The following is a 21,737-nucleotide window of genomic DNA, read 5'->3' as shown; positions in this document are numbered from 1 at the left end:
CATGTTATCTGTACATCAAAGGAAAAGGTATTTGCCTCGATTCTAAGGCAAGTTTATATGATTACAAAGATCTTTATAAACAGGTGAGCTAAGGGAGAGAAGGAGAGGGGTTGTGGGTTCACATTTTTGCTTTAATATTACTATTTTGCGCTTCTATAATCTCTTTCATCTAAGGATTTCAAAGCACTCTATGGACATTAATGAATTAAGCCTCACAGCAGTCCTGAGAGAAAAGGTAATGATTTAAAGATTGAAATTCAAAGAGACGAATGGATATAAATGGGAAATAGCATTCCTAAAATTTCATATAGTACTTAGACCATATGGAAAATCCGCTATTTTCTTCTTCATTTATATCCTATGTGCCTTCAAGGCAATTCACAGTACTGGAAAAATTGTTAAGAAGTGTTTACAACTGCTTACATACAGACAGTTTGGATACAATGACAACAGTAGTAGCAGAATAAACAGGGAACAGATCAGATTGCAAAAAAACAGGGATTGTTTCGAACACGTTAAACTTAATTTCAGCCTATAGAGGTAAAAGGTTTTGCAGAATAATTTTGTATTGAAACGGATTTGCTTTACAAATTACAACATTCAGGATTGTATGAAATAACTTAACCAACAGTAGAGTTAGAGAAATGCTCTCCTGCTCAGAATCAAACCCAGTCTCTGAACACAGAGGTCACAGCAGAAGGAAGGAGTCTTGGCACTCACTGGAATGGAGGCAAGGAAAATGCACAGTATACAATACATTAAAATGCACTTACATCTTTAATGACCAGCCAAATTCCTGTGCCTTTGCTAACCTGACAAGTTCCGTATATAAATAATTCTATTGACAGTTAGCAGAATTCATCCCAAAGGATGCAATATCGTGCGCAATGATAATAATAGTATCTTTCAGAAAGCAAGCAAAGCCTTTGATGCATGGGGACATGGCATTTCAGGAGGTGAGCGGGTATTCTGTCAAGTCTTGCAACTTTTCTTCCCCTTTTATGTTTCCATTGGTCACAGATACACTTTGCTCTCGAGCATATTTGCAGTTCTCCAAGCTGTAAAAATTCATAAGCAAGACCCAAAGGGAAAGTGCCTTGTATCTTCCAGGGAAAATATGTGCTGTAATCATGTAATGAGATCTCTCTCTTGATGTACAGCTTTCATTCAATGGAAGAGTCAACAGTCGTGTTAAGGGCATGTATTTTCCTAGCTCAGAAGTTCTTGCTGTCCTGGGGCATTAGGAAATGAAGCTCTTTGCAATTTGATTTTATTTTTCCAAGTTTTTTTGTAATTGATTATTCATACTTTGAACAGAGGTAGAAACTGAGAAGTATCTGCTTACAGAGAAAATAGCTTGACATCAATCAAGAAAACCTGCAATTACAAGTGGAAGCTCATTTCACACTCTATAAAAAGAAAACAAGACCTGAGTTATAATACGTGTATATTAGCCTTTATTTACAATTATGATAATCAAGCTTCAAGATAAACATCTAGGAGCAATTTTTCCTGTAGGAGGGCACTATTCTAAGTGTTCAGCTATAAGAGGTCCTGAGTCGCTTTGGCCACCAACCATTTGGTTCAAAAAAGCAGCATCATTTAAAGGCCACCCTCCCCTTTGCTTTGTGCTGCAACATATCTTGCCTCTTCAGAGAGTATCGCAAGCTGAAAAAATGTCCAACCCCAAAATCAACATCACTATGCAGATTAACCAGGAATAGCAGTATTGTAGCAAGCCAGCTGCATCTATCCCTCTAAAACTACTCTAAGGTCCTAGAAAATAAAAGCAGATGTACCAAGTGATGCCAAAAATTGGTTTTGTTCAATATCCTATCCCTAACAGTGCTTGATAACCAAACTCTGTGAAAAGATGTAAGCACAAACCAAGCAGAGAGTTATATTTCTGTACTGTATACTCCCAGCTTCCAGCAATCTGTGGCTCATAGCCTGAGCCAGGCGATGCCTTCTAGCTCTTGTGTTAGAAAAGAGAGTAAATGAATACTCCCAAGTCTTTCTCTGAAGATCAACAGTTGGGCAATCATAGGCACCCAGGCATCCCACACAATTTCCTCATCTGTTCACATTAAATAGGTAAAACTTTGTATGAACTCCCATAGGGGTGCAGGTAGAAGACAAAGCCAGACCCTTCTCAGTGATGCCCAGTAGAAGGACAGGAAGAAATGAGCACGAGGTGAAATACAGGAATTTATGTTTAAATATTTTTGAAGGTTTTTTGGGGTTTGTTTTTGTGGTTGGTTTTATTTTTTTTTTAGTTTAAGGGTGATCAGACGCTGGAACAGGTTGCCAAGAGAGGTTGTGTAGTCTCCATCCTTGGACACAATCCTGGATAACCTGCTGTAGCTGACCCTGGTTGAGCAGGGCATTAAACTAGGTGATCTCCAGAGATGCCTTCCAACCTCAGCTGCTCTGTGATTGTGTGAAATACCCTTGATTAGCAAGTAGTAGTCTATTGCAAAAGATCCAGACCCGAAGGATTTCTGTTCTTCCTGGCTTGAAGCAAGACCTGAAACTTCATCTTCTACAGCCCAGACTCTTGTATTCTGTGTGAATAACTGTCTGCTGTCAGGCCAGGAAGTCACATACACTTAGTCATTCTCCATAGCTTAAAGGTTAAGACATTCCTTCAATATATAAGTCAATTATCCAGTACATTTATCTTTAGTTGTCTTGTATGAGCAAGCTCTCATATAATCAACAGCAAAAGTGCTACCAACTTTAAAACAGGGGCTGTCCCAGCAAAAATATATATATCTTTTTTAACCTTTTGAGTAGCAGGTGCTTATGCCCTAACAGCTTATCATCAACAGAACCTGAATTTTTCAGCTCCAAAGTACAAGTAAAAACTAATAGTTTTAATGACTGGTAACAAATATAAGATCAAAACAATCTCTGTCTGGTCCTGCACTATATGGATTATAAGTAGGCAAAAGAATACATTTCATCAAGGGGCCATGCATCTCATAGAGAAGGAGACATGGAAACAGCTGAGAGGGCTGCAGAATTCAAGCTCCCAGACTGGGCTTCATCTCAAAAACCTTCACACATGCATCAACAACAGATTAAGAGCTTAAACCTCTAGTTTCTCAACACAGGCTTTTCTCATTTGAAGGTTATTTTATCTTTCATGACTAGCAACACCCTGTATTTTCTCTATGGCTTAGCCATTAAGACATGGGATTTATTTCAGTTACTATTAATGCATCTGGATGAACAGCAAAATTTTACTTTCTAATCTGAAATCTGTAATTATGTGCAGTATCAAGATACATATAGTTCTTTCCTTTTGAAAAGCAGAGCAGTAGGTTTACAAACTCCTATAGAAGTTGTCAGGACTTTCTCTATGTTCCTTATAAGTTGTACATACACCACTGCATTTTACTTTTCAGTACCCAAAGTTTTTGGTCAAGGTGATGCTTATCCCAGGCTAACAGAGCTCAGACACCCCCCCATCAGCTCAGGAAGGCTCTTTAATCCAGAGCTGAAAAACATTAAAGGTAGAAGATTTTTACATCTCAACTGTAGTTTGTTTGTTCAACTGTAGTTTGTTTGTTCTCATATGTGGAAATGCCTTTGGAGTCTTTAAGTGCTGAATTCTTACTTTCTGACAAGCTGTTCCCTTACCTGTGTTTTTCAAAATCTCTCCCCTAGAGCACTGAGGCAAGAATATTTAAACTATGCATCTAAACTGAATAATGTCTATTAAAAAAAGAAATGTGTAAGGAAGCCTTTCTTGACAGAAGCTACTTATATCCAAGAAGTCAGTGTTTCCTCTGACAAAGTGCAACATATTCTTCCTGTATTATTTGTTATTAAAAAAGAGTTTAAACCAAATTCTCAAATCCAAACATTCAGACACTGGGAAGATCAGATTTCCAGATTAAAACCAGTAAATAACACCTTATCTTGTGTAACACACTCAAAATCAAGCTCTAACTCCACAGCTCCACAGTTTATGCTTCTGTTCATTTATTACTACGATTGGCTTCACTGTTAGCTTACACTTTTAGGGAGCTATTGAACATGGGTTGGCTTTGCTTGTATTACGCACTCAGAGAGCTAATGTCCCATTATAATTAAATTATTTCCCTGACACTGACACTACCAGGTACTAATTCAAATACCAGTTCTAAAATACAACTGACACTAGAAGTTCCTCTGCTGTCTTGGGTGCCCCAAGCTGGCCAAGCAAACTCAAGAAAGTAAGAATAAAGCTAAGATTAGAATTCAAGTGGTTCTTAGTCCAAGCCGAGGCATTCAGCGTCTCAGCGAGGCGTGCAGCCTGGCCGCTGGCTAACTGCGTGACCCTACAGTGGCACGGACAAACAGCAGCAATGTTAAATGCACACTGAAGAGAGTTTTAATCAGATTTACAAAAATCCCATGAGGAATAAAGGAAACGCGTTTGTTCCCAAGACAGATTAGCACAATATTGAGTTGCCTTCTTGTTCACTTCTGCTGTTGTCAAATCAACCTACTATGGTCTCTCCCCATTTCATATACTGTAAAACTATCAACGATTGCTAGTTATCACATATTGTCCTATTTAAGCACCACACAAACAAATTTTCATGGCAGTTAACAGGAACTGTCTTTGTCTTTGTTTGCAAGTGTCTGCTCCCATGCTAATTTAATCAGCTTAAGCGGTTACAGAAAATTAAAATCCATCCTAACATTAGCCAAAATTTACTGGAGTGCAAAACAAACCTAATATATTTATTTCATACTGGCAGTCCTAACCTGACACCCTTAAATACTTTAATATTTTCAGGGGAAGGAGAAGACAGGAGGAAGAACAGTTGCAGATGAACCACAGCTGCGAAGTCTGCACCTAACACCTGGTATATAGAACAGTTGTTACCACAGCTGCTGAACAAACCAGACAAGAAATAGCGTGAGCCAGCTCCCCTGCTCTGCAGTGCTTGGCTGCTGTGGATGAGCCAAAAGAGGCATCAGTTTGGTGGCAACATGCACCTCAGGTGAACACCTTTCTACCTTTTTTATAAACTGTTAAAATCAAGCTGGAGGAGAGTGAAAACAAGACCCAAAGAATGAATATCCAAGGTAACCGCATCTGGATCATGTTTATTTGGGCTAATTACTTCTTTACAGTCAATGTCTCCTAGGCTCCTTGGGGCAAGTAATCTTTTTTTGCAAATTGCAGTAAAATTAATATCAGTAAAAGCTCCCTTTATTTTTCAGTAATTTCACCTGAAACCTAGCTGCTACTGCTTATGCCTTGTAGGAGAAATTTCTCTATGGGAATTGTGTGCCAGGTATTGGCACAGTAGACCAGAGACCAGGTACTTGTAAAGAAAAAGAAGGTTCCATACCAAAAATACTCTGGATCGATCATGTAAAAAAAAAAAAAAAAACCACCACACTTCCCTTTCCTACTTCCCAATATTTTTTTTTTAATATATTTTTTTTTGTCTGGGTGGGGGAAAGAGGGACTCGAGCAAAGAATGTTATGACTATTGACCTGAGACAGTCTCCTGGAAATAATCTAACAGCAGGGAACAGCAAGTCCTTTTCAAAACCAATGAAGCAAGAAAATGCTGTTGACCAAGCTGTTGTGAGAGATTTGAGGGAGGGGAGAGGGGAAAAAAGAGATGGAGAAGAATGATGCCTTAGATGCGTACTTAATATTTCCTTTAAAAGAAAACCACATCTTTTCAAGGCCATCACTTTTCTGCCATCTCTACTGTAACTAACCCTTGTTCCAAAGAAAACGCTTGTTTTTAGCGGCAGTCAGCCAGCATGCTTAGGCTTATGACTGCAGGATTTTTGTTCACAGCATGCAGTGCTACACGGCCTTGGATTTTCCCCGATCTGTCTCTCCTTATAATGCCCTATGGTAGTGTTGAAAAACAAGACAGTATTTCTGTAAACTTAATATCACTTTATGTCCTTCTTCGGGGGCTCTAGCTTTTCAGTAAAAGGCCACTGTCTGAGACATAGGAATTCTGAAATCTTCACATGTTTATTTAAAAAAAAGCTTGGAAAAAAACCCCAAAACATATTCCCAGTCCTGATGAGACCATCAGCAGCCAGCATTACCAGGACCACTTTCACTGTGAAATTATGGCCTCCTAGAGACCCCGAGGGTGAGGAGGACCTTGCTGGGATACGTTTTGTGTGTGTTACTTCAAGATGCTACTACCAGTACCGGCTGGGTCAAGCACTATAGCAAAGCTGGGCCTAGGAACACAGATAGCGCACATATTAGCTATTCGCTTTCTACAGATGCTGCTTCTTTACAAACCCCCTTTTGCTTCAGAATTACAATGGGCAGTATTGATATGTTGTTGGATCTGCACCTAATGGTACTTAAAAACATAATAAAGAACTTATATGCTCTCTCAAATAAACAACGTTCACCATCTTAAATAAGAATGACGGTAGATGAGACATGGTCATGTTAGAGAAACTTCCCACTCAGGATTTGGGGTTTGTTTGTTTTTAATGATCTTTGGTTCTTTTAGCTGATCTTTCATTCTTTTTGTGCATGTGCACAGGCACACAGAGTAGTTTCTCACTGAAATACAAAACCCTCAATGTTAATTCATTTTCTGAGTTAATCCATTTACACTGAAAGCCAAGACGCTGAAATTGTTTTTGTCGTGGACTGACAGTTAGGGGCTCCATCAGGAATCCGTAGCAGTGGATTGGACTTTCCCAGTTCCTCATGATTTTCCCACATCAAGTCTGTTAATCTAAACTGTACATAAACAAAAGAGGGTTTATTGTCTGTGAGTGTTAGGAAAGCCAAAACTGAAGCTCTGCATGTACTCTGGCTTTTATTTATGGCATTTGTTGGTGAAAGAGACTTTTTTCCCCCCACGTCATAAAGAGAGTGGAATCCTGCTCTAAACCATCAGAAATCATCTATTCTTATTACTCAGATATGTGTAGCCCTATTCACACAGAGCAATTTCATGAATAAGTTAGTACATATTTACATTTTGAACCATGATATCACTCCTTAGGATTCTTTTTTAAGGAATAATTCCTTGGTTATTTCAAGAAGTAAAAAACAAAACAGAGCAGGCAGGTTTTAAGAACTTTGTGTAGTTATCTATAAAAGCAAGTTCCTCTACTGTGGCAAAGGCAGGTGTTCTGCAGAAGCACCAACACCGACATGCAGAAAACAAAATCTAAACTATTGATGAAATAATGAAGATACTTTTTAGATGCATGCTTAGGTATCACATAAATAGCCAAGAAAAATGTAATGAAAGAATAAAGAAAAAGACTAAACAAAAAACCCACAAGCCCCCTTTGCGATGAAAGCAAGCATGTGTAATGGGAGCCCAAAGGGTAATATATTCGGAAAGCTGTAAGTGCCTGAAAGCACCTCATCAGCCATAACTCTAGTGCCACTAACGTAATGCTATAATCTTTTTTCCTATGTTCTCACTATTATCCAAGCACTAAGTGTCAATTAAGAAGATGTAAGAGAGCAGGAACTTTCAGGGGGGTGGAAATCTTTTGTCACCTCTTTTCTAATATACAGGAATGTTAAGAATAAAATTACAATTTTGTCATAGCTTTTAACTAATCTTTGGTTTACTGCTGCTGTGACAACTTTTTAAGGACGTAGACTGTGAAATGAAATTATACTTTAACACTCTAATAGACTGAAAGGATATATATGTATTTTTTTTAAACCAAAAATAGCAGTTTCAATATTAACACCGGAAAGGTTAAAGCCCATATCCATGATGTAAGTGGGAAAGAAGCAGATCTGTTAGCAAACAGGAAGGGATACCAGTTCAAGCTTCTGATACTTTTTTTGTATTTTGAGGCCTGGTAGATAAAATGCAACTGCCTGGAGTCAAAGAATTCCTTTGCTTTACAAATTTTCTTATTGGTACCAGGAAAAATATAGTATTTTTACTTAACTGTTTTACAGAAGAGAAAAACAGAAGCATTGCAAAGGGAAATGATTTATGAAAAAGGTCCTCCTCATCCACAATCTGTCATTCTTTCATAATATAGCTCCTATAAGAATAGTCACAGTGGTGTTTGCAGCACTGTTTAAAGAATAAGATACTAATCAGAGCAAGCAAGAAAGCAGAATATATTTGTGAGTTAGCAGTCAAGCTCAAACTACTGCTTGTTTCACTTCATAACTGGATATTTCCAAGGTTTCAGACTGAAGGCAGACTATGGGTTTAAGTGGGATACCTGAATTTTGAACTGACTCCCTCTCCAGAGAAGAGGCACAAAAAATTGTGGAATCACTGTATCGATTACTTGCTCGTAAAGTAAAAAGACTCTTTGGCTGCAATTCCTAGCATGTGTACATCATTTTTTTCTTTTTTAAAAAGTAATTCATGTAAGTGATAAATATATATATTGAGGTACTTGAATTAAAATCACATTTGTTCACTGCTTCCATGAGACATAAATGTAGCTGACCAGACAGGGAAAAAATAGCTACGCCTATCCTAGAAGGATACAAAGTTGGGTTTACACAAAAATTTATAGCTCAAAATGTACCATAGGCTGCTTGTTCAAATAGGCAAGCTGTAAGTTGTCTTTGGGGGTAACTTCTTACCAAGTTGCTATATTCAGGGTCTTCTACCTTGAATAACTGGAAGATCAGATACAACCCAGCTCAGCCATGCCCTCTCTTCATTCTCGCCTTCTTTTAGCATGCTGACATACGGACTGCTGAACTGATTTTCCCAATTAGAAAAGGCTCTGCACACTGAGTCATTTTCAGGAAACAGTTTTCATTTTTCAAGCTATTATATAAGCACCTTATTAACACAAACAGTCTGTTACCTTTTAATACAGATTCTAGATTTTCCATCCAGTATTTAAGAACCTAGTGCACAAGAACTAATATCTCATTGACAGGAACTCTGTTTATTGAGCAAATGTATTCGGTACTATTTTACATGGCTTTTAAAGGGATGCGGGACTCCTTCTTCATCCCTCTCCCTACAACTGGAGAGATGATTAATACAGCAGACAATTTCCAAAAAGAAGTTCCTCTAGGTGGGAAGAGCTCTTCAGCCACTGCTTAGCGCGAGCTGGAGAATGAAATCACCCAGTCCTCATTTAACCACAAACATTTTCTAAGGGACTAGCCCAGCTCATTGTATTCCAGTTTTTAATCTATACACGTCACTCGTACAAGAAAAGTTACGCTACATCTCTTCCAGAGAAAGTAATTTAAAAATATCATCAGTACAGTTTCTACTACGCTAATAGCAAGACCTAACTGCTTATTATACCATTAATCAGTCTTACACAGGGCTTTGGGTTGCTTTTTTTGCCAACAGTAAAATGAAGTGAAGCTTAGGACCCAAAGTGTTCTCATCCCAAAGTGTTTCTGTACTCTCTACTCCGAGGTAACTAGACAATAAAATGCTTCAGTCACCCACAAGGAAAGCACTCAAACTGCAGTCATGCATCCATGCATTTGGGTATTGTCTTCTGGTTCCTCAATTTCACACTTTGCTAGAACCATGCAGTAGCAGCAAGTTTCAATTACTCGCACCTAAAACACTTACCAATACTGATGAGCCTGAACTGTGGCATTTGGATCCCTGCTTCTGCTATAGAGACAGTATCCTTTTGAATTTTCTAACGCTGTCTGGTTATCATTATTTTGAACATCGCTTTCCGCATCCTAAAGAGACATATTAAAGCAGGAATATGGCAACTGACACATTACTTATTACAAATCACGTAAGTGCGGTAGCTTTTCTTAGCAAAGAAAAAGCATTTCTTCCTTTAAACTTAGAAGCAATTAAATGCATCCCCTGCTGCCATAAGTAAAGACAGAAAGCAACCTTTTAAAATACTAAGTGGTTGCTCTATTTATTCATACCCACAGAAATTACACATTAGCTTGCCATGCACACAAATGGATTCACATCTATAAATCGCAAGTAAACCAGGAAAGTTTACTGCAGTACAGTTAACTCATTTTTTGGGCTTGTCAGTTCTGTTAGCATCACCCCCATTGCCTCAGAAGAAGATGGGAATCAGTCCAAAGGATCGTCTAAGGAAGCATAGTCATATAAGGTATTACTACAGCAACTCCTCAGTTGATATAGCGGCAGCTAACTAGTATAGACTTCCACCCTGGAGCCATTTCTATGTGAATACGGGTCTGAGTTATTACAGTCTGAGTTAAACTCGCTCTTATCTCACCCAGAAATAGCTAGTGACCAGGAAGTCTGAGATCCAGGGCTAGCTTTTCTCTTACTTCATGTTCAGGAAAAATAATAGCCATATTCAGTATTTAACGATCATCTATTTTCTCCCATTTGCCCCCTTAATCCAGGAAAACAAAGATACATTGAAATATATCTGCTGCTGGAGTTCACTCAACATTTCTATAATTAACCCTGCTGAGAAACTCATTTTAGAGAGGGTTTTTTTTTTCCACAGAGAAAACAGATTAATTCCTTGGCAACAAGATTCTAATTAATCAAAAATGTGGCTCTATTCATTCTTAGATTCTTCATTACAATAAAATATCAGATGTTTACCGCTGAAATTATAGTCGTGATTCAGGTGGCTCTTAAGATTTAATTATAAAAATAAAAATTAGGTTTATTGATTCTGCACAAGTGTTTATCTTGATCTGTGATTCACTGATTACAGAGATAAATGATTCAACATGAGGCAGGACTTTCTGCAAACAACTGGAGAAACATGCTTATCTCCAACCCAATAGACTGTCAATCATCCCAGCAAATCATCCCCATGTCAACAGCTGAGAACTGGCTTTGTACCTCCTCAGCCTCATTCAAGCAATTATGTGAAGGAAAACAAAATTTTCAAGAGCAATCTGGCCCATGTATAAAGGCCACTTCGTGCACTACTCGCGCTGCCACCAAGGTCATTGCAGAGCAGTCTGCTTTTCGGTACGTACAAGCTTCCATCGTGTCTCTTCCAATATAAACAGTAGCCTTCCATGCCAATACCCCCATCCATCGTCTGACTACATTTTCTTTGTGAGCCACATTTCGCTCTCTCCTGTTAAAGACAATGCCAATATTCCCAGGACAGGGAGGTTTTGTCTTTTCATAATTGAATGAACCTGACCCTGCCTGTATTTCATTGCTTAAAACTTGTCTGTCAATGCTGGTTTGTGCATACTGTAATTTCCAAAGGAAAAATATTGAACCATATTTACCTGATAGTGTCTGTCTTTAATCTTGTTTTCATATGAAATTCAGCTGTTGAGAAGTGAAATAAAAAACAGCAGCAGTGCTGGCTTCTCTATTTTTCCATAGATTTCTTGAATCTGGGAGAATGGATAACGGAGACATGTGTCTGAACCTTGCCTTTTTCCCCCCCCACTAGACATAAAACACCCCAGATTTCACCTTTACTTACTATAAAGGTAGTAATTTGAATAGACTAAGAAAGCAATGGAAGCCAGCTAAATGCATAAAGGGGACATATTCATATACCTACAAACTCAAGAGACAGTGACAAGCTGAGCAACTAACATACTCAGCAAGCTTCACCCTCACCCCTCTCAGGCCTCTAATTTTGATAAGTAGCATGTTCTTCTCCTCAGGCTTTTTGGTCTACACCATCTTCTAGAATTAAATAACTACCTCAGCTCCGTCCTACAAAATTCATCTGGAAATCCTCCCTAGTAAGACGCTTGAAGTTCTCCTCTACACAGGGAGATTTGAACTTCTCTGTCCTATCTCCTTAGCAGGGCCTTAACCACCAGGAGAATATTCCCAATGCTCTTGTTGAGGCTCTTTCACTTGTAGACCATAATTGACTTTTTATTAGGCCAGAGAAAGAAAGACACCGCAATTGAAAGGTGAGGGCATCCACCTGCCATTCTTGCCCTACACCAAACAATATACAGGTATTTTATGTGAAATATTCACTGGAGACACCAGGAGTACCTTCTCACAAATGCATGTGCTATGACAGATTCTGGTTCTTTTTCACTCTTTGGCCCAATAAATGTTTATCTAGAATATTCATCATGCAGAAAATTTAAAATGACCCCAGGCATAGCCAGAGGCAGCTATTTGGGTGCCTGGGGAAGCTGGAATGGGCTTGGCTAGAGGGAAGGGACTCAGCATCTAAAGTCCACAATCGACTGTGAGTCAAGCAAGGATTTTAGAAAATCTAAGCCCAGTTTTCAAATAAGCACCCTAATTACTGGAAAATCCATCCTTGTGTATTTTGTGGTTGTGAACAGAATATGAAAATAGAGTCTTTGTTTCAACTGATGCTCCTGGATGCTACTGTAATTCAGACAAGAAATGGCTATAGCAAATGGGCGTAAAACCAAGCGGTTGCTGTCCCAGCCTATTGACAAACCTTCACCCAGTCTCACACCACCACGAAGGAGCTGGGCCTGCCGGGTGAACGTCATTTCACATGCCTAAGTTCTCTAAAGAGGAGGCTTCCCTTTTTTAAACTAACAAGGGAAAGGCGTCCCTTACTTGAGAGGGCACACAGCAAGCTTCCTTCAGGATAAATGGCCCTTGAAAAAGGTGCGTACATGACTGTTAACAGCCTATTACACTTCATCTCACGAGTGCAGCGTGCCGAGTGTCTTTCCAGGCCCCTGTCATTTTAATGGACAACTCTCCCATTGTGGCTAAACACTGTATCAGTCCCTTCAGGGGAAAAAGAAGCAAACTCTGCAAATCGTGTATACCTGACTGACAGGCCAGGTTTTGAAGTACAGCCAGGACGGAATTCACAATGAAAACCCCAGTTCATCATAATCTTCACTGGATGCAAAATTTTCCCATGTCAGATTATTCAGAAGAAAAAAGGCTCTTTGTTAGAGCACCACACATTTTCCTGCATTCTCCGAGGCGGGGAGGAACAAAACACAAGAAGATAGCTAAGAAATGAATATTCAAATGCATTTAAGTTACTTTTTTTCCTTTGTATCTTTGCAAGAAAGTATCCTCAGAGAATTATCATTTCTGTGAAGAATTGGTGAGGCTGCCAAGCAAAGCAAACTGGATTTTAGTTTGATGGGCACACTACAATGTGTATTTATCATCCTCTGTGCCTTCTTGGAGCATGAGTATTACTGCATTATACTGTCTATGCCAACGACCTCATCTGGAATATTATAATGCCCAGAGAGCACCCTAAATGCATTTGTCTAGTTATTAGCCTTAATTGCTAGGCTTTCAGCAGGAATACAATGAAATGGTACTAAACTCAAGTTTCCTTTAATAATAGAGGACTGGAAATTATTTTCTCATACAGTTCTAGGTTAATGTATATTTGACTACATACTTCTTTTCCAATAAAAATATTTCAAAAGAGTAAAACATGGCTTTAATCTTTTGGGAAAAAAACCACCCTTAAAAACTTGATATTAACAAAATTTTTCATTTCTCTTGACTTCTGTGATATTTTAATCAAAACCTTCATTATAAGGCTTTGGTAAATTACATTTTACAGTCATTTTAAGTAACAAAAATTGTTATTAAATCACAACATGAAATGAAACCTATTTGAACAATAAGAATTACAATTAGCTTTTGAAAAATAGCACTCAATATTTTGTCTACAAGACATTATTCAGTTATTTTAAGAACTGAACCACACAGGGCTCAGGAGCCCATTGCTAGGGGGTGATATATCTTGGAAAAGTCTATGAAACTTAAGGATCAGTTTAGTCATTCTTCTTGCGTGCTCTCTTCTCTTCACTCAGCTCTGCCAGTTCTAGTTCAAAGTACAGCTTATCTGTCATTAGAATTTAAAGCACTAAGTATTTTATACTAATAACACAAAACTTTGCAAAAAACTCGGTCCTCTCGTAGGTTAAAATCACTTTCTAGCAGCAGCCTAACAGGCTTCCAAGCAGAGTGTAAGCTCAGCTGGGATTTTAACTAGAACACCATAGACTAGAATTTATGAGTAAAGCCCTCCTGACCATCTTCTGTTTGCAAGAGTGGACACGTGTCAGCACTTGCTATGCCAGCAAGAGATACCTTGATAGATTTATGCAGCAAGAGATTTAGTGAGAAAGTTATAATGAACCTCTGAGCATACTTAAGGAAAAAGAACTGCCAGAGAATAAGGCAAAGATAATTACTGTTGACATATTTAATCCCTTTGTGGCAGATGAAATAATTCGGCTTGGTTAAGATGCTATATACAGAATATAGAGGAGTGTTTCAATAGAGATGGCCTTTGGAACACAAGATGGCAGGTGCAAGTAAGGTTTATTTCAGATATTATGGGCTTTGTGGTGGATTTACTGCACTCAAGCAGCATTCTCTTAGAGGAAAAAAGAAAAAGGTTATCTGTGCAGTGCTGAATAACTCCCTCTACACACAAAAGACACGGGAAAACTAGCTAATGGAAAGAAAGTCTGTTTTCAACTCATAACAGAAGTTGGCTTTTAATTGCACACAGAAGAAACTCAGAATCCCCTATTCCCTTTATGCCATTATAATACATGACATTTCCAAGAAGTAAGGAATTTTTATTACCCCTTCCACAACATGGAGTCCACAGCACAGACAAACTGATAGTTTGACTTCAAATGTACTTACTAGAAGGAAGACTGGATACAGGGCGTATGGTGCCAAGAACCTTTGAAAAAGCCAGACTTCTCAAATTGCAGAAGGTCATTCAGTAAGTAAGCCTTTCAGCTAGAAAGACGGCAGAAAGAAGGGAAGAGGAATGCTGAATCCCTGTTCAATGTGTTCAGTACATCACAAACTTAGAGATAATTATAACGCACACTCACGTCCCAGTGCAGGTGCCTATCATGTGCCCGTCGCTGTGGTACCTGATGGCCTGCAAGAACACACCTCTTGCAGATGGAATTACCCAAGACAGGCTTAAAAGAGAGACAGTGTGCACCAAATGAGCTATCAGAAGTTACAGCAAGAGAACCTACAGAGCAAGAAGCACCTTAAGATGAAAAGGTGGCTCAAGTTAGAAAGGCAGAGCTGACCAGAAGGTTTAAAGCAAGACACGTGAAGAGCAAACACCCAGAAACAGCTTTCAAATATAACATGGGACAAAAATTCAGGGAAAGGAGAATTTCGTTGAAATGTAGAAAGATCTTCAAATAGAAAATACTAGTAACCAAATTAATTCCTGATGTAAATCGTCTGAAACCAGTCAGTTTACTCTAGAGGAAAATTTTTTCCTTGGTGTGAATGCAACATTCTTGCAATGCGATGAGTTAAGCCAAACAGTTCAACACAAGAGTATTGTGAATCTATTCAGTTGAACCAGAGGAGTAAAGTATGTCTGTACAATGTCAATGTAGTTTGTTTTTTTAATCCTACAGTACAAAGTATTCTGCTATTGACATGCCACTTAACATTACATGTGTCATTTCTCAGCTAAAGCACTGAGGGGAGATAGAATTTGTGTAACAATCTGCATTTTGAACAAACATTAACTTTTGGATGTGTCTGTGCAGTAGGAATCCTTTTGAATAAGAATTCAGATGCTACTTGTTGGCAAGAACCTAATGAAATCAGGTCTTAAGAAAAATGTTTCATAGGCTGCTTTAAGAATCCACGCTACATTCCATAATAATTACATGACAGAAGAAAAAAAAAATAAATTCAGCCGTTACAGTAGCACAATCACTTAGGGAAATAAGGTCTTCCAAAGGCTCCCGCAAATAACAATATAATAGCAAGCTTTTTTTTACTCCATCATATGAAACATTTTGGCAGGGAATTAACTTCTTTTATTGTATAGTCGTTCCAAGTTTTTGGTTGAACAGTAATATCAGATACTACTTAATACTATCGCGTGTGCTTGACCCATATGCAACAGTAACCTCTGCAATATCACAACAGAGCTCGTGACATGATCTATAACAATGCTGCCTAGTGCTACTGAAGTAGCACTAAAAGATCACCTCTTTTCAATAGATCCCAACTGAGAATGAATACCATCGCAGCCCCTCGTAACTGCTTGGTTCATACACAAGCACTATTGACACTTCTCATCTCTTAGACATTTATCTGCCCCTCGTCTTTATTGCTCCTGTCTCATCCTCTCTGAGCATTCATCTTCTCATCTTCCTTTCAATCATCAGCAAAAGGCAGTGCTGGGAGAATATCTAACACAAAGAAGATTGGGCTGATGGACACTGAAGCTTGCAGTATAGATCCCTGTAAGACCAAGGCATGCAATGTGCAATGGATCTGCAGGTTCTGTAGAAATGCTACTTTTTTTTTTCATATATATATATATATATGAAATATATATAATATATAATAATATATATTTATAATAATATTATATATATAATATATATTTCATATATAATATATATATTTTATATATATATATATATATAAAAAATGTAGGTTCTGTCACTATTATAATAATCTCTTTTCAGGAACAGAGCTGACCCTGTGTTTTAGCCGGCCCATGAACTTCTGACTTCAGTGAGTTGGGCGGAAAGCACACAAAGTAACAACAACAAAAAAATATAAATCTAATCCTCTAGTTCAAGGACATGAAGCAAACAGGCCTTTGCTCCAACTTACACTTTAGATTTGGATCAGGGAATAACATCTCAGTGAAAGACTTGTCTGTATGTTTCTCTTTGGCAAGCAGAATTCCTCTTCATTTCTCAAAAAATTGATTCACTTAAACTGCCATGCATCTCAACTCTTAGTAGAGATAGCTCATCTCCAAAATGTTGGAAGAACAAAATTTACAACACACTGAAATAATTTAAATGCTATTACCTGTAAAATGTTTGACTACAAAGAGTAGAATCATGCTCTTTTACCAAGTACTCTCAACTCTTAGCTCTATAGGCTCAGCACCAGCGCTAAGAAAGTGCCCTGTTGAACCTCAGATGTGTTTGATCTTGAATATACACACATTTCTGTGCTGTTATCTTCTTTTCCTAATAATTCATCTCAACAGAAAGAATATACCTACAGAAGTGAAGCACCAAAACACTACATCTCTATTTCTCTTTGTACCATGCTATTAATATTCTTGCAGTGTAGTTTCTGGTGCATGCATTAAGCTTTAATTAGCATTCCTTGAAATTAGCATGCCTGAAAAAGGCATTTGTTTGTTTAGGAATCCAGGTTTCCATTATGTTTTTTTTTGTTTCCTTCCCAGCCTTCACCTCAGGGTTTGACCAGCTGATTTAATTTGCCTAATTTTAAAAGATAATGTAACAACTGAAAGCAAATAAACTGAAGTTAAATTGAATCAACTTGTTCAATAATACGCCTTAATATGATTTAATTTTATGCAGACTAATGAATACCACATTAGGTAAGGCTCGAGTAAAGCCCACCGCAGCGCCTTCTGGACCAGGCACTGCCACCTCCTGACCCCGGTGCTGTGCCCTGCACCGAGCTGCTCCCATCCTGCTGCTGCAGCCACCGAACACTGCTCCCACACCCAGATTTGGGGCTGCCAGTTATTTCTTCCCCATCATTTCTCCCTGCAACCACACCAGTTCCCGGGCAGGCAAGTGGCAGCAGTGATTCCTTTGGGTATCTGCATGCAACTAAGGCTGCGTATGTCTACTGCAGAGCTGATCTTCCTGACAGCCCAGGCTATGCAGGCTACATGCCGCTGTCTGCCAAGGCATCGGATGGCAAAAACACATGAGATCACTTTTAGACATTGTGGTTTTTTAGCCTGCCACCTATCACTTTATTTGCCATAATTTCCCTACTGTATATATTTAATCTTTAAACGTCTTGTTTTTAAATCATTTAAAAGCCACTTAGCACTGTTATACACTGTACAAAATTACACGTGTCATTTTGCTGGGTAAGTAATATGACGTGAATACAGCCTGCAAGCACATCTCCATGACTTAACAGCAGTCTCGTCTTGTAGATACAAAGGAGTAAAAGAAGTCTGACCTCTAGTGAACCCAAGTGCTTACACCACTTCTGCGAGAGGGAGAGTCTTAAGTTATCTTCACGCTCTGGAAGACTTTATTCATAGCTATGAAATGAAGATATATTTTTGTTACAACATAACACAGAGCGAAGATGAGGACAACAAAAGCATAAATATTATAATCCTAATTACTACAGAATTTTGAAGTGACTAGAGAGATTAACATTACAGAAGCATCTGAAAAAGGAAAATCTGTGGTTTCTGACTACTACGTTGTACTTCTGAATCTACTCTGCCTTCTTTTCATTTTTATTGAACAAAATAATTTCGTTATCTATACTTAAAATATATCAAATATTTAACCTAATCTACTGAGAGATTTCTGAAGTATTTCATGGTCTGCTTATATTATGAACTTCTTGACTAGAAGTACATGCCTGCAGAAGACTGCAGTTTCTCCTCAATACCCATCAGACATTAGAATTAAGGTATAATAAAAGAGGGATATCTATTGCCTTTGAAATTCACTTGAATAAAAGAAAGATTACAAGAAAACTTGACAATTGAAAGAGTCATATGCAATAAGTAACAGCACTCACAAGGATTCCCACAAGCAGTATTTCAACAGAATCGGATGCCTAACTTGAGGCACTTTCTTGCAAAGCTCCTGCAGGCAACTATCGCTTACAAATTCACAATTCCAGTCCTAGACAGAGTAATTGCAAACTAGTTCCATGAAGAAAGCAGCCTAAAATAGTCTGAACAATCAGGCAGCGGGGCAGAAAGCTACGGAAAAGTCAGTTTTCTGAAGTTGTACAAACCACAGAATCTTTTAAATTTGCATACCATCAGTGATTTTTTTTGAACTTTACAACAGATTACATCCAGAGATGTAATCACTATACATCTCACAGAATGGCTGAGGCTGGAAGGGACCGCTGGAGATCATCTTCTCCAACCTCCTGCTCAAGCAGGGCCACCTAAAGCCCCTTGCCCAGGACCATGTCCAGCTGGCTTTTGAATATCTCCCAAGGATGGAGATTCCACCACCTACCTGGGCAACCTGTAAGTGATCTTATACATGGAATTACATGATAAGAATGATTTCAGTAAAATTCTTTATGCATTTGGTTTTGTGTGAGCCGTTAATTACAATTCCCCTTGACAGAAGTACAGCAACACATCCATGAAACACAGAAGCACAAGATTTTGAACTTCGCTGCCTTTGTGATCACACTAAAACAAATCCATTACTGACAACATATGTTCAAACAAGAAGTACAGCTCTGAGCAGAGCATGCAAAGCAAACCAGATTAGTGCTTTCTTTAGCATAGTGCATAGCTAATGCTGTTACTGGAAAAGGAAGATATCTATGGGCAAGATAAGGAGGCGTGCTTGACTAGAATACAGGCACTAGAAGCACTTCATTTTACATATTCTTGACTTATTTACCACCTTGCATATAATCCTAGCTTATCATTCATTGGATTTGGCTAAACCACTAGGATACATCACACATACTCTTTAATCCACATGACGATGCTTCAAGTAACTCTTTAGTTGCACTAGCATAGATGAAATTACATATCACTCTCCAACACTCATTTCTGGCATCAGGTGGTACCTTGAATCAGCACATTACTCGAAACAAGCAAACATCCCACAATAAGAATCATCATGCAAGGCTTCAAGGCAATATGTTAAAAGACCTATTCATAACTTGGTACTGGTGCCTCTGGTTCCCAGTCAGGGCCGTACAACTTTCAATCCTTACGCTTTTCTCTTTAAAAGGTACCTAGCAGAGAACATAAGCACTGCTTCTTATCCCTAGGGCTACAGAGAGCAACTCAAACAAGAGCAGAAGGAAATACAAAATTTAAACTGATGGCTACAACTCAAACTCTCAAAAAGGCAAAGACAGTAGCATAGTAAGGAAGACCACAAAAGAGGCCCACAAGTTACCAACAAAATAATTATTTCAATAACTGTAAGAAGGTTAGCAATTCTTTTAACCTTTACTTTAAAATATCTGATACTGTCAAAATGGACAAATTGTAAGGCTAACTTTAAGAACTAGGAAAGATCTCCCCTGAACAAAGGGCATGAGATATACTACGATGTGTTTGAACAGAGATAATGGCTTCTTGATTGGGGATAAGGGTAGTTTTCAAAGCTCAGCATAAATGAAAAAAGTAATCAAGTGAAAGCTTGAACATAAAAACCTGATTTTTTTTTCCAGTTTGATTTCTGAAACACAAGAATGCATTTACTCCTCATTTAAGTAACTCAAATTCCAGCAAAAATGGTATTGCATGTGATCATCCCTGGGAAAAAAAAAAGCCACCATGCTTTAGTATTTATAATTGTACTTCCTGTGAGTCACACTCCAATTCTGGGTTACCAAAACACGTAACAGTTACACCTCCTAGTGCACCTTTTACAAAAAAAGAAGCCAATCTACAGTAATTGTGTCAAAGCACAAACAAGGAAAAAGAGCAAATGTCCACCCAATCCTAAACCTCACTTAAGGCGAGGCACGTATGTATTGCAAGATAATAAACTTTGGCCGTTATGTTGTTGGTGATACCAAAGGTTATTTGGGTAATTTTTCAGTTTAAATTTACATGCTTTCAAAGACTTCCTTTCAGAAAATTATACAGTTACATTAAAAGGTTTTATCTTTATGCAATCCTAGCTCTAGTATAAAAAAATGCCCAAAGTAAAGCACTTTTGAATCCCAAATGTCTGCCTGCGAAATAAAAGTGTTGTAACATCCATGATAAGCGGTACAGCCCATCTTAATACCAGACAGCTATCGAATCTTATCTCAGGGGGCACTAAGAATACCCCTTTGCCAGTAAGTCAATAGTCCGTGATCCCATCCCACAACAAGCCATGCAATCAGTGAGTTATTAAGCTTTTTTTTTTTTTTTTTTTTTTTACTTTTTGGTAAGTGTTTTTCCTCACAATTAAGCGCACACGAGCTACTGCAATCTGTTTTCAGAAGCAGGCTGCCCCGCGTTAGGTGAAGAAGCCTTCCCCGGGCTGTCTCAGCCTCGGGCTGCCGGGCCGGGCGGCGAAGCTCAGCCTGGAGGCCCGGCGGCGGCCCCCCTCTCGCCCCCGGGCCAGAGCACGGCCCGGCGATGAGGGTGGCTGGGCCACGGCGACGTACGTTGGTGTTTTCAAGAGCGTAAAGGCCACGGGACCCCGCGAACGGGCGCCAGAGCCGCAGGCGACGGCCGTGAGGGACGACCGACCGGCTCGGCCTCTGACAAACGGGGAGAAGCGGCGGCAGATAATTAGCGCCGCTAAACCAATTAGCGCCCCTTGTCCAGGCTCGTCCCGCTAATCCTCTCCCGCCCGCTCCCCCTCACGCCAGCGGCCGTTGGGCGGGCAGGGAGGGAGGGAGGCGGCGCGCGCCCCCGGTTCCCGCGCCGCGAACCCGCCAAAGCCCCAGCCCGGCCCGAGACCCGACTTCCCCCGGCCGGCGGCGGCGGGAGGAGGGAACGGCCGGGGAGCGCCACGCTCCGATTGGCTGCGCGGGGCGGAGGGCTGCGAGGTGATTGGCTGGGCCACCCCCCCTTCAGCGGCTCAGCGGGTTGAATTCAAATCGGCACCGGGAGCGGCCGCGCGGCGAGGCGAGGCGAGACACGACACGACGGGACGGGACCGGGCAGCGGCGGCACCACTCCCGGTGGGCGCCGGCTCTCACGCATCGTGGGGTGGGCAGCGGGCGGGCGACGGAGCGAGACCAGAGGAGAGCAACTCCCTGGGCACAGCCGTGGCGCCAAATGTTTAAACCGGATCCCGGAAGGGCCCCGCCCGCCGGCGGCAGCCAATCGGCGGCGCTGCGCCGTCAGCGGCCGGTGCGGGGTGG

General features: G+C 39.7%; 1 long non-coding RNA gene across 6 annotated transcripts; it reads right to left on the bottom strand.

The window, feature by feature from the left end:
• Nucleotides 1-663: 663 nt before the first annotated feature.
• On the bottom strand, nucleotides 664-21,533 carry LOC142409659 (uncharacterized). 6 transcript variants are annotated; one of them, XR_012775725.1, is made up of 6 exons: nucleotides 21,478-21,533; nucleotides 14,556-14,654; nucleotides 12,689-12,880; nucleotides 11,186-11,296; nucleotides 9,549-9,667; nucleotides 8,936-9,065 (listed from the first exon to the last, which is right to left on the bottom strand). It is a non-coding gene; the product is annotated as an uncharacterized LOC142409659 (long non-coding RNA). The 6 variants fall into 6 exon arrangements; XR_012775726.1 differs by having other exon boundaries at nucleotides 12,689-12,844; XR_012775728.1 differs by lacking the exons at nucleotides 8,936-9,065; nucleotides 12,689-12,880 and adding an exon at nucleotides 664-1,058.
• Between the last annotated feature and the right edge of the window lie 204 nt (nucleotides 21,534-21,737).

This window comes from Mycteria americana, chromosome 5 (genome assembly GCF_035582795.1).
Source record: "Mycteria americana isolate JAX WOST 10 ecotype Jacksonville Zoo and Gardens chromosome 5, USCA_MyAme_1.0, whole genome shotgun sequence".
NCBI classification, from domain to species: domain Eukaryota; kingdom Metazoa; phylum Chordata; class Aves; order Ciconiiformes; family Ciconiidae; genus Mycteria; species Mycteria americana.
The sequence above is the reverse complement of the archived record's forward strand: the minus strand, read 5'-3'. Positions and strand labels throughout refer to the sequence as shown.